General features: G+C 42.1%; 1 protein-coding gene across 1 annotated transcript in view; it reads right to left on the bottom strand.

Moving 5' to 3' along the window:
* LOC124556427 (latrophilin Cirl) overlaps nt 1-14,138 on the bottom strand; it is a 799,014-nt gene that overhangs the window by 471,120 nt on the left and 313,756 nt on the right. The gene's annotated exons all lie outside the window — the stretch shown is intronic.

Below are 14,138 nucleotides of genomic sequence, written 5' to 3'. Positions count from 1 at the left end.
TAGATCCCTTATCATTTAGCTAAAATATAGCAGGTCAGCAACTGGAAGCAGGTAATTCCATAAATTATCTGGGAGTACGCATTAGGAATGATTTAAAATAGAATGATCATACGAAGTTGATCGTCGGTAAAGCAGATGCCAGACTCAGATTCATTGGAAGAATCCTAAGGAAATGCAATCCGAAAACAAAGGAAGTAGGTTACAGTACGCTTGTTCGCCGACTGCTTGAATACTGCTCAGCGGTGTGGGATCCGTACCAGATAGGGTTGATAGAAGAGAGAGAGAAGATCCAACGGAGAGCAGCGCGCTTCGTTACAAGATCATTTAGTAATCGCGAAAGCGTTACGGAGATGATAGGTAAACTCCAGTGGAAGACTCTGCAGGAGAGACGCTCAGTAGCTCGGATGGATGTAGATGTAGATGTAGATATCATTTTCTTACTGGGTAATTTAAAGTCTGTCATATTTGTTTTCGTTTCGTAGTAGACATAAGCTAATTTCATCACATTGCGTTCCTAATTACGGCCTCTGTTTAGTATTGCATTCTTTGAAATGCATTGTAAATGTGTCGCTCATATTACGGCTGATTTTTGCTCGTATCTGTCGTAATAGGTGGTATAATGATTCCATATTTGGTTTTATTCCACGGTGGATTCTATACTACTATATTTTTGCTCGCGTCCATTTTCCATACTTCCTCGCATCTAATGAAGAACTCCATGTTAGCAGCTTTTGAGACAAATGGTATTCAGGTTTATTACATCGTGTCACGGAATGTGTATGTATTTCTGCTTTCACGGTGTTGTTTCTGACCACTGAATATGCTTTGCAGTCTTAGTGACTAAAGCATTCTTCTTTGCAAATGCTAAAAGTGCAACAGTAGTGACGCAAATGTGTTTACACATCATTAAGAAGTACCACAAATAACATACATTAGCAGAAATCAGTGTTACGTACATTGAAGTTGGAGGAGGGAGACAGGAAAAGTAAGGAACTAACGATATTAGATGCACCAGGATTTGATGCGGAATCAGCGGCGAGGAGTGAAAATATTTTCCGGACCAGGACTCGAACACGGGATCTCGTGCCTGCGCGGGCTGCCTCACACTCGCACCTAGCGCCACCTGCCACGTCCTCCCTGCTCATCGCTGGAGGTCGAACGTCAAGTGCATCCGCACTGAAGGCTGTGGATTCATTGCCCTACAAGGCGAATCAGTCCTATGTACGCGTCGTATACGTTCTTTCGAACACGCCCGAAAGAACGGACACCGAGCATTCATATAAGAAATCAATGTGCTAGAATCTTCCTCCCACTCCGACGAAAATTTCGGAGTTCTCCATTAAGGGGGGTAGGACGTCAAACGGGCCGACTTGGAGCAGGACATTTTAATTTCCACTGTCGATACTTTTACAAGTTAATTCAGAAAACTTTGTCAGCATGACTAGGAAGGATTCAGGATTCACACTCGAAGCAGCGGAAGTTCAAAAACGTAACAAAATAATTTTTTTAGATATGAAATTTCATCATTTTTTCACTTACCATTGGCTGCATTTGGGACTATAGGTACACTTTTCTTCATAAGTCAGAGAGACTGTTCGATGAATTTTGCACAGCATTCAAACCATACTTACAGGTGTCTGAAACTCTAGAACCTATTTAATTTATGAAAAAATGAATGAGTTGTTGCGTTTTAAACTTTATGTTTAGAAAAAAATCAAATTTTGTAGTTAATTATCTCAATTTTTACCACAGTTTTTAATAGATTTGGAAAACTCTATAGTTTCATACACCTGTAAGTATGGTTTGTGTGCTGTGCAAAATTCATCAAAGACTCTCTCTTATTTGTGAAGAAAAATATACCTATAGCAACAAATGCAGCCAACAGTAACTGAAAAAAAATGATGAAATTTCATATCTAAAAAAAATGTATTTTGTTATGTTTTTGCACTTCCACTGCTATGAGTGTGAATCCTGAATCCTTCCTGGTCATGCTGACAAAATTTTACGAATTTATTTTTATAAATATATACAGTAGAAAATAAAATGTCGTGTTGTGCCTCATCTGCTCCAAGTCGGCCCGTTTGACGTCCTGCCCCCCTTAAGCGCAAAAAAAGTACGAAAAACGGATGTGACCAGAAATAGAGTAGAGTACGAGCAATATACTGACATCGGATTTTAACCGAGCAGTTCGCAGTGGGTCGTATGCAGGAACAAACAGACAGGTGTCCACAGAAAAACCGTGCTACGACACTGTCTGCTTTATATGAAACAAAAACAAATATGGATTTGTAAACCCACCCGATATTACGGATGCGAGAAAATGTTGAACACAATACGAGCAACACACAATGCAATTCGAAGATGGCAATATGCACAAGAAATTGTTATCAGGAACACAGTGCGATGAAACAAAGTTCTGTATTACGTCATGTCAAATGTTTGTTAGGCTTCGAAATGTGCTAAAGCGCAATTATTTCCGCTCTATAATCGCCGAACGCTCGAAACTGCAATACTGGGTTTTACAAATGCATATTTTTCCAGTCAGAAGGCGACCAACCTGAATGCGAATGGATGAACCATCGCCTCGACAACGAGCCGCTTACACTGCTGTAAACAATATGGAGCATTTACTAAGAAGTCACTGGCACATTTAGTACAAGCATATTACTAAGTGGCCATGTACATTTGGGAGCACAGTTTTATCTTTAGTCTATTGATATACAAATAGATACACTGCAAATTTCTCATAGTTTGCGGATTAAGCATCGTGTAACGGACCCTGCGATACACGAGAAGCTTATTTCAAGAGAAGTAGGATTCAAAACCTATCCAAATTTAAATTTTCCGTGGTCTCACGAGAATTTCGGGATGGATTCTTGGAGAAGCAACGGACAGTTTTTTTTCCTATCCTCGACTCTTGAGGACAATGTCGACAAGACGTCGAACTTTTAGCATCCTTCGGTAATTTGGTGGAACACGAGCTGTACAGCTAGCGTGTCATCATATTTACGGAATACTCTTATTTGTTTGTGAAAAAGTCACTGTAAAATTAGCAAACGCGATATTATTATTTCGACTTTCCCAGGGCTCTCCATAGTCGTTGAAGAAAGAAATTAGTGCTGATTAAAGAAAAATCTGGTTGCTTCAATATTTTAGCAGGATATGCTATAGGAAGCCAAACGTTTTTTCAACATATTCAGAAACCAAACTCCAGTTCACAGAGTTGAAAGATATGACAAAGATTTAGTAGTTGAGAAGGGAGTGACAAGTTTGTGAACTTTCCCTCACGTTATTCAATATGTGCACTGAGCATGCAGTGAAGGAAACCGAAGGAACATTTGGGAAAGGGATTATACTACACGGAGAAGAAGTAAAAATTGTGTTTGGTTTGTAGACGACATTTTTAATTCTGTCAGAGACATCATATCAGTTGAACGGAATGGATAATGTCTTGAAAGGAGGATATAAGATGAACATCAACAAAAGCAAACCATTGGTAATGGAATGTAGCCGAATTAAATCAGCCAAAAAGAACACTAAAACTAAAAGAATTGTTTTCCTATTTGGGTGTTCAAATAATTCATGATGACCGAAGTTGAGAGGATATAAAATGTAGACTGGCAATGGTAAGAAAAGCGTTTCTGAAGATGCGAAATTTGTTAACAAAATGGCTCTGAGCACTATGGGACTTAACTTCTAAGGTCATCAGTCCCCTAGAATTTAGAACTACTTAAACCTAACTAACCTAAGGACATCACACACATCCATGCCCGAGGCAGGATTCGAACCTGCGACCGTAGCGGTCGCGCGGTTCCAGACTGTAGCGCCTAGAACCGCTGGGCCACCCCGGCCGGCTATTTGTTAACATCGAATACAAATTTAAGTGATCAGAAGTGTAATACGGAAGTATCCTTCTCTACTGTTGCGTGTGTGGAAGTGAAACGTGGACGATGAACAGTAGAGATAGGAAGAGAAGGCAAGGCAAGCTTTTGAAATGTAATCCAACAAGAGTGTTGAAGATCACCTCGCTGCCTTGGGTAAATAATGAAGAGATACTCTCAATCTAATTGACGAGAAAAGTGTTTTATGGCACAACTTGACTAAGAGGAGGGACATGTTGGGAGGAGACATCCTGAGGCATGAATAGTTTACTTGGTGATGGAAGGAAGTGTGGCGGGGGATGAAACTTGCAGAGGCTGTCAATCAGATTTAGAGTGCAGACACGAAGAGACCCGCCCACGACAGCACAGCGTGGTGAGCTGCAGTCAGCGAACAGATGACAAAACCGCTGTGCGGTAAACAATTCTCTCCTAAGGCATCACGACTAGTGGGCGAGCTTTTGTGAAATATCGGCGATGTTGCCTGTATTACGAGGCAGCCTCGGCGGGCACCGCGTTGCCGGAACGCAATAATTGGGCGGCCAAATTCAGATGAGGATCACGAAACAATCGCTTTTTGCGGGGAGCGTATGACTCGCGGCCGCGCTTGGAATAACAAGTGACGGCCATGACGCGCAATAAAATATTTATCAAACGCGCGGGGGCTGCGCCGCGGCAAATAATTCCCAAATAAACAACATACTCGGGAACACACAATCACTCTTTTTTTAATGAAATGAAATTACGCGATTCATTTTGTAGACGACTGGGTGACTTTTTGCGATCGGCGATAATAGCTTTATTCATCTCACGGAAGCCGTCAGCTCCCGTGGGTGTGTTTATTTCTTGTGTTGAGCACTGCTTCGAAACATAAATAATTTTAAACATGCCTACTGTTTTAACAGCGTGAATCGTGCGCGAAGATTTGGAAGAAATGTAACTCACCAATAAAAGGGATCGTTCACTTATCTCTCGTATGACTGGCAGTCGGTCTGGGGCCTTTACCATGTTTGATGATAGAAAATTTTCGCAGTACATTTACGCGATTACTCACGTATTTGCTTAACATGTGCGAGACAGATGCTCAACGCATTTCCTGCGGTACGAAGAAAGATGTTTTGCACCGCATATAGTTTATTTTTAAATGTTTCGAAGCCGGACTAAGAAGGTATAACTTCCTCTTAATACATTTCCAGTCACGTCAGGGACGGTAGAATTAACGAAGTTCCGATATGACAGAGGTTGTGTTTGCTGGGCAGAATTCTCTAAATTCATACGACCGGTGTTGGCAAGATAGAAACGATATTAGGGCACTTTGAATTTTCCATTACTTACGAAATACTAGCGAAAATTTAGATGTAGGAAGGATACAAGTTGTGAGATAAACGATGTGTACGTGCTGCCACTTCGTCACATGTATAAAAAATTGAAACACAACCAATGAACGAGACTTGTAGAAGCCACAGTAGTTCACTGGCGCCAAAAGCGATGGGGAATGTCAACTCACGTCCATATAAAGCCTCCAAAAATTGACATCCGGGTAATATTTTTAGCCTTACTCTTTCACCCAAACGTTTCCTTGCTGACTGAAAAACAGAAAGTACAAACGGATGTAATAAAAGTTGAGAAATAAATAAAATCGTGATTTGTATCGGAGGTCACAAAACAAATGAACGTGATGGGAATGAGGGGGCCGCGAGGAAGAATGATGGCGAGGCTGAGTACCAGCGTACAATGGAATGTTGAGCAGGGGCTCTCCAGGGTTGCCACACGACTCACCGGCCAAGTGTTTTGTACCTTTGTCATTAACGTTTCGTAATATGCGCTACTGACATTTTTGCCAGGACAAGTATATGATGCCAATGAATATCCGGATGAATAATACACGTTTTAACATTCGAGCGAAGACGGAATATACAACTGTTACCAATTAATTAAACTGGACGACAGTACATTAATTTCACTAGACAGGTAACGCTGATTTTTAAATTGAAAACGAAAATGAACTACTTGACAGATGTCAAAACTTCTGTTAAGATATCCTGCTCCTGCTCCTGCTGCTGATTATCGGTTTGAGGTGACTGACCGCCAAAGGTCAGTTTCAGTCTCCTCTTCCCCCCCCCCCCCCCCCCCCCCACTCCCACTCCCAGGACGGAATCAGTGTACCCCTTTTTCTACGAGTGTTTACTAAATTCTATGCTCAAGTGTGAGAAAGTTTTCTAAATATTTGCGTGGCGTATATCTGAGGCGGAACAAGGATACCTGCCTGGTATTCACCTACTGAGATGTGGGAAACTGCCGTAACCCTTTGACCACCAGTGGTTACTGCCAGAAACCGCCATTTTGCTAATTTTTTAAGTACCAGTGCACTTTCACGTGAAACCACCGATGCTATGACAAGATAGAGCGCTATTGGTACACTGAGGTACTTCCACGAATGCAGTACATTATAGCTGTCACTTGTAGCGTTCAGTGCAACAGTTGGCGCGGATATGTGCAACGTGATTTTGGGAGTCAGTGACGTGTGTTTCCTTTTTTTTGTGATCATATTGAGGAGATCAGTAAGTATATCTGAAGTTATTGTAACGTAAATTTGAGTTTTTACTACTGCTTTTCTGGGTGATTTCGAAACGAAGCCACTGGATCAGTACGTACTTCTGCTACAAATTTATTAAATTTTAGACCCATTTTCGCTTGTTATTTAGGACTACAATTTGTTTTAGGCATTACGATTTCATTACGTTCCTCGATGTGGGACTGTGTCAAAGAAAAATGTGAAATTGCTTTTAAATATATCCCGTAATGTGATGGTTGGTAGTAAACTGTACGTCCCAGTGGTTTCAAAGTGAAATCACCTCCTTACATTATTTTAATTGGTTACTTGTTCAAAAAATAGTTCAAATGGCTCTGAGCACTATGGGACTTAACTTCTGAGGTCACCAGTCCCCTAGAACATAGAACTACTTAAACCTAACTAACCTAAGGACATCACAGACATCCATGCCCGAGGCAGGATTCAAACCCGCGACCGTAGCGGTCGCGCGGTTCCAGAGTGTAGCGCCTAGAACCGCTCGGCCATCCTGGCCGGCCGGTTACTTGTTGCCAGTTTCTTTTTGTATTCGTTTCGTACTATGACGATAAAGGTTCGTTTTGTGAAAAATTATAATTTTATTTTTTTTTACATTGTTGGTACCCAAACGTTAAAACCACATCCAGGCTGGCCGGCAAACCGACTCTCGTACGAAGCAGGGCCGGCGCGCCTCCCTGCCCCAGAAGTGGACGCTTTAACGCGCACGGCTATACGCTAAGATATATCTCAATAAAACATCTGTAGCTTTCTGTAACGATTTTATTAATTATTCGTAACGCTTATTAATTAATCGTGTATAACTGATGTTATACTGGTGCGGGATTTGGCAATTGTGGAATTCACAAATCCGTCACTCAGTCTGATTTCTGTTTTCTAAACACCTTTAGTCTGTTCTGTAGCTATACTCCAGATAAAAGAAAAATTTTTTCATCCTCTCACGTCGCTCCTGGTGGACGACAAAGCCTTTAGTGGCGAATTCTAGGTATTTGCATCTATAGGAGACTGGTTCTCTTGTTTCTTTATGTTCACAAATTGTAGGTTACTCCAGACTCATAGAAATAAGGCCATGTTGGAGTTGCAGTCTTTTCATTTGTCTGGATTTTAATAAACTTTCGCATTCGTGACAGTAAAAACGCTATGGAACGGAGTGTTATCGTTACAAACGTTGTGCAACTACTTATTCTCCGTCTGTCTATTGTTTTTATTCCAATTCTTGAAAAAGTTACGTTATTGAGATCTGTCCCAACCAAGTATCATTGCTAGGATCTATTATCAAACGTCGCAATTGGATTTCGTTGAGCACTCGGACCACAAATGGGAAAATTCTTCTCATGTTCCTTTAAAAGCGCACTCTTTCAGTCAACAGAAAGTACAGATGTGCTACAATGACTTTTTCCATTCCCAAAATTTCAATTCTGTGCAACACAAATTCCAAAAGAAAGCGAAGAGAGAGAAATACATCTTGCGAGACGTTCGAAATCAACGACCCTCCCATCGGGAGCCCTCGTATTAACCGTTACAATAGGCTCACTCTTATGGTAAACGCCATTTTTTTTTAGGAAGTTCAGTATCATCTACTGCACTTTAGAAGCAGATAAGAGGTAAAAAAGATATTTACGTGCGATCTTTTCCTTCAGTCGTTTCTTAGATAAAATGTAAAGTGCGTTTAGCATTATAGGTACCTGATTATGCACAGAGATACTTGCTACAAGCCTTTGTTATCGGTTCTGTGCTTGTACTCTCACAGTCCACTTCCCTGGTACAGAGTGTGAACGGTTGTGCGTAAACAATGTACGGTTATTCGATATGCGGGAGGATGGTACAGTGGCAGGCGAGCAGCGCGGAACGTTACCCCGCATTTGAGGCAGTAAAACGAGAAAGAGGACGAGAGGAGAGGGAAGTGGCCAGCAGGTGGTGGTAGCAGATCAAGGCCGCGCAACCGGTTCCCCACCATTACCGCGCCTAACACACATTTATCGTGTTTAGTGCGCGGCCGCGACCATTGTTTCCACGTGTTCTCCGCGCACGGACTGCACGCATCTCTTCATCGCGACAGAAGCCGCGTCTCGACCGACTCTGCGGCTCCCGGCGCCTGTATAAGACATTCTGGAGACAGCCGTTCAAATCCTTGCCTCACCATCCACATTTACGTGTTCCGTAGTTTCTTTAAATTGAGTGACAGGAAACGGCCGATTTCCCTTCTTGTCCTTTCCCAATCAGGGTTTGCGTTTCGTCTCTAATTAAATCGTAGTCGAAGGGACGGTAAATCCTATAGATTGGGGAAACACGGTTCACAATTTCCAGTAGAGGCACTGTCTCCGCATCCCAAAAGAAACCATTACGCGTTAATACGTATAAAAAGTGCCGTTTCAGCGAAATTAGTCTGCGTTAAAAATTAGCTGCGTGGCGTATCAATTTAATCGCGTGTCTATAAACGAACGACAGTAAAACACACATCTGACATAGGTAACGTTATCCGATAATCGGGAGTAGGATGATATTCTCGAACACAACGCGAATACGTACAGTTGCAAATAAACACCTTTGTCTTCGATTCTGCAGGATAAAGCGACTAAAAGTGCATGAGCTTCAGTCACACGGAAGACAATGCAGCTGCGTGTGCTGACTAAGTACTTGGCTGCAGCGTCCCGCGGGAGATGATATTAGGAGACAGCGCTAGCCGTGGGCGCCAAGGCTGCACGCCAGAGACAACAACCACCTAACGCTCTCCCTGCTCAAAGAGCACTTGCATTTCACCAGTTCGTACCCATTCTCTGTCAAATTACGGTCGTCGCACCACCGCTGCAGCGGAATACAAAATGAGCTTTTTACTCCTCCTTTTTCAACCTCCGATCGGTGGCGAAATTAAAACCACAGTGCAAATCGGGTAAACCGTTGTCCCGTTTCTAGTACGCCCGTCTATCGCATCACGTTGCACTTTTCAGTTCTGAGCCGCGAAGTGAGCGTGTAAAGACGTCAACAATAATATTTTCCCCGCCAAATGTTAAGTGCATGTTGAGGGGTGTCACCTGATTTCATGCAGGCCATATAACACAACTGTCATGCGTTTCCTTCTTCATGACAATTCTCGGACTCAAATTGCAGAGCAACGAAGACACTCTTGCAGCGTTTTCGATGGGAAGTTGCTGCAAGGCAGCCCCGAGCTGCTGACCAGCGTGCGCAATGGGCCGAAATCACGAGGGGGTTGGGAAGTTGGTACCACGCTACGACAAATGTCTAAGTAGAAACGGCGACTATGAAGAGAACTGTTGAAAATACATTAATTTTGATTTTCACCTTGATTTCCCTTTCACGATCGATCGGAGGCTCAAAAAGGAAGTAGCCCTTGTAACTAATTTAGCATCTGTCGAATCTCTCCTACCGCTCAAAAATACAATTCGGGAACCCGTTTCCTCAATTCGAGAACCCGTTTGCTCATATAGAGCTTCCGAAGAAACAACTGTGGAATAGAAACGATGACGAACTCTGCAAAAGCCTTACACCACTCGTATTAATACTGAGTGCATCGCAAGTTCACTACTTATCGTACAAGGGTACGTGAATGCAAAGCACACTTCATTGTGAACGCACATAGGAACTTTTAGGTGGCATACTAATAAGGCTTCATCCTGAAAATCCACTGTATTTTTGCGTGTACGGACCATCAAACTGGTAATCAAAGGTTCACCTCATGTCTGACAATGTTTATCCATTTAGTAACGTGAGCCGCGCTCGTGGCTTGCCCGATAAAAGATACAAATTAAAATTGCTCTAGCTTGTGGTTCAACGACCAACCTACAGCGAGTAACTTTAGATGAATTTTCTATCTTCTGTCTCATTAAAATACAGATTATCTGTTAGGGGAAAACACAATGTTTGTGTATACAAGAGATCAAGACGCATTTATGGTAAGCTCGAAAAAGACAGCCAGTCATACGAAACCACGATGCACGTAACATTTCTCCGACCCGCGAAATTGTGCATTTCATGTCCGGTTAGGATCGAAGGTATGATAAAAATGTATTATGCCATCACATAATTAAATTTAGTACACTGAAGTTATTTTTCTAATAGTTAAATGCTATCCAAGGAATAAAACTATATGCTGTACTGGAAATACAACGTCGACCATTGCCTTTCATAAGTAGTATTTTTATCACGTGAACTATTCGGGCACGCATCACGTCCCGACAAAAAGTTTCAATCTACATCGACTTGCTTCTTTTGTACTATTATTACTATCAGAAGCTCCAAAAATCAGACGCCTAAGAATCCAAAAGTACGAATAAGTAACGTTTTCTCCCTACTAATTTTCGAAAAATAACTAATATACAGTCACGGCAGAACTTCATTTCTCGGTTTTAGACGCCATTACAGTAAGCGCAAAACATTACTGCGATTACTGAGAAGCCTCCGCAACGCGAGGAAATGCCAGTGGTCTCGAATTTCTCTCTCTTTTGTTTCGAGAGTAGTACAGATGTCCGCCCCAGCCAGCACGATTAGGAGTGCGATAAACACCGACTTAACGAATGAAAGAACGGCAGTCGGTCTGTATTTAGGCGTTCAACCTTTGCGTTCTGCGAGGACTTGCCGCGTGGAAGAAAGGTTAATGAGGGTAATCAGCGGGATGCGCCGTTCCACCTCCTGCAGACGTCGGTGCGGCGAGGCCGGGAAACCTCTCAGCATAACGAGCGCGTCTGTACCAAACAAACACCTCCTAAAATGCTTCAGCTCAATAAATGTGGAAAGGTCGATCATTTCAACACAAAAGCTACCGTGGTGGCTGATGCGAGTAGCATATTTATTCATTTCTGGTCACCGAGAAACTAGACAACACGGTGTTTAATGGGTGTAGCATGTCAGCCCAAACTGTTACTTTACTCTCGGTTACACACGGTGAGGCAGCTAATACAAGCCTCAACGAGTAAATATATGGCGGTTTGGGTTGTGTTAAATTATAGCAGACGATGTGGCCAGTTTTCTAATGTACGCCAGAACTTTTAACATTTATAGCTGTTGATTATGACTCAGATTTTATAATTTTAATGTAACAATACACCAATACTGTTAAATTAGTTAATAATACAATAAATACATAGTTTTCGTTAATATGTACGATGTCTCTCCTAACAGTAGTCCGGTGGATTTTTGTAGTGCTGTTTGGAGTCAGCACAAACAAATGCAGCTCATCACGTCTTCCATGCGACGCCCAGTGTCAGGGTCCACTTAAAGCGTCCGCTTATTTCCCGTTACAAACAAAATGTTTTTTAATGCGGAATTTTACGTACCCATGCAACAGAGCGGTCTCACATTATTCTAGTGCGATATCTATTTTATCGACATGTATACCACCAATCGGTGCTGGAATAGTGGCTATTCTTGGTGTTCTATTGGTCCTGTTAATACCCACCGATAACACAAATATGGTTCAAAAATGGTTCAAATGGCTCTGAGCACTATGGGACTTAACATCTATGGTCATCAGTCCCCTAGAACTTAGAACTACTTAAACCTAACTAACCTAAGGACATCACACAACACCCAGTCATCACGAGGCAGAGAAAATCCCTGACCCCGCCGGGAATCGAACCCGGGAACCCGGGTGCGGGACACAAATATGGCATTCGACTAATGTGGGACCGCTCTATCGAATGAGACAATAAAATTCCGCTTTCAAAAACGTTTCGTTTGTGAAGGGAAAAACACGCACGGTTTCCGTCGACTCTGGGCTTCGCATGGAAGGCGTGATGAGCAGTATTTGTGTGGGCTGACTCCAGCTACACATCGCATTAACGAAATTGCAAATGACCCTCGGGACGGAAACCTGGTATATGTGATATAAATCTAACATGTATAAAAGGACTTCCTAAGAGTATATATGGTGTTTCATGAGAAGCGGTCAATGTTCAGGGATATGACCGGAACTAACATTCGAAGTACAAAAAGTGAACATAGGCTCTGAAATGCATCCCTTAAGAGCTATGAGCACTTGTTGATCTTCGTTTGGGGGCCGGTGTGGCCGTGCGGTTAAAGGTGCTTCAGTCTGGAACCGCGTGACCGCTACGGTCGCAGGTTCGTATCCTGCCTCGGGCATGGATGTGTGTGATGTCCTTAGGTTAGTTAGGTTTAATTAGTTCTAAGTTCTGGGCGACTGATGACCTCAGAAGTTAAGTCGCATAGTGCTCAGAGCCATTTGAACCATTTTTGATCTTCGTTGTTGCGAAACATATCTTCTACTGAACAAGTGCTCAAAGCTATTAACCCTTTCAGATTCTCTGGCTACAATTGTATACATTAAATTTCACTGTCTTTTAGTTCCAACAGAAATATTTTTCCACAGAGAACCTCATGTACACATTTGTGAATGTTCCATTTTTTTATTGTGTACAAGTGCTGCCAACTGCTGGGCTTCAGTATAAAAATATCAACAAGTCAACGTAGCAGAGCGCAGCAGCTCGTGACCGTCAGAATGCATGGAAGTGGTTGGTTAGTTATATTCCACTGTATAAATGAGCATTATTATTATTACTGTTATTCTGCATGCTAATTATTCAATGATTATTTTATTTATCACAAGTCAATAGCTTTAAATTAGTTATTTTAGTCCATAAAAAGAAGCCAAGTGTAAAAAGCATATTTTGAAAACTGATATACATTTTTCTATAAATCGTGCATCTAAAAATCATTAAAAAAATCAGCTAAGAGCATTACAGCGCAAAGAAAAATTTTTCTTCCTCCAGAAAAAAATTCAGGTCTGAAAGGCTTAAGGTATGTGTTTTACAGCCGATGTTACTCGACATTTTTGCTTCGAATGACCGGTCGAGTCATATCACCGTATACTGATCATTCCTCCTGGGAAACCATTTATATTTATGAAAAGTGCCTCGAAAGAAGACTTCAACGACGTGTTATACGTGGAACTTCACCGAGCAGTAACGATACCACTGCGCCGCAAACCACTGTCCTGCTGTCAAGGGAAGATGTCCGACAAGCGTCTCATTGCTGCTAGCCCATCAATCTGTTCTCTGCTGTTGTCGCGATCGGAATATTTGCTCATGAAGCTATTGAGACTTTCGCATTCTATCCCCCAATCTAGTGGCTCATGTCGCCAACTGATAGAAGAGGGGTGCGCTTGTATGCTGAATGGTACCCTGATCTCGTCAATCCCTCACGATATGTTATAATTCCAAGATACTAAAAGTGTGAAGAATAAAATACGAAAACAAAGACGAGCAGCGATGCTGAGAGAAATACAGCTAATATTTCAGCAGCCACAACACACAGCACAACACAACACAACACAACACAACCAACTACGAGGCAGCAAAAGGAGTGTTCTAGCAATACTATATTTCAACGACTTTTATGCTTTCCACATTTCGCTTAATCAACAGCTTCACGGAAAGACTTTTAAATTCTCCGAATGCTGTCTACGAAAACTGCGAAGTGATGCGGCGATTCACTGCAAGATTTTGGTTACAAACCGTCCGCAACTCATCTTCACAATAGCTTCTACTGTTCATCTGAAAATCCACGCCGACAGAGAGAAATGGGTAAACGATGGCCGTGGTACGGGCATTACAAGAATCGCATCATCAGTCCATCTTTTATTGAAGGTACTCTGAACAGAAACAAATTTCTCAAATTCCAAACAGATATAGCGCCGCTGT

Source organism: Schistocerca americana, chromosome X (genome assembly GCF_021461395.2).
Source record: "Schistocerca americana isolate TAMUIC-IGC-003095 chromosome X, iqSchAmer2.1, whole genome shotgun sequence".
Lineage (NCBI taxonomy): Eukaryota > Metazoa > Arthropoda > Insecta > Orthoptera > Acrididae > Schistocerca > Schistocerca americana.
Note: the sequence above shows the minus strand (reverse complement) of the source record. Positions and strands in the feature narration are given on the sequence as shown.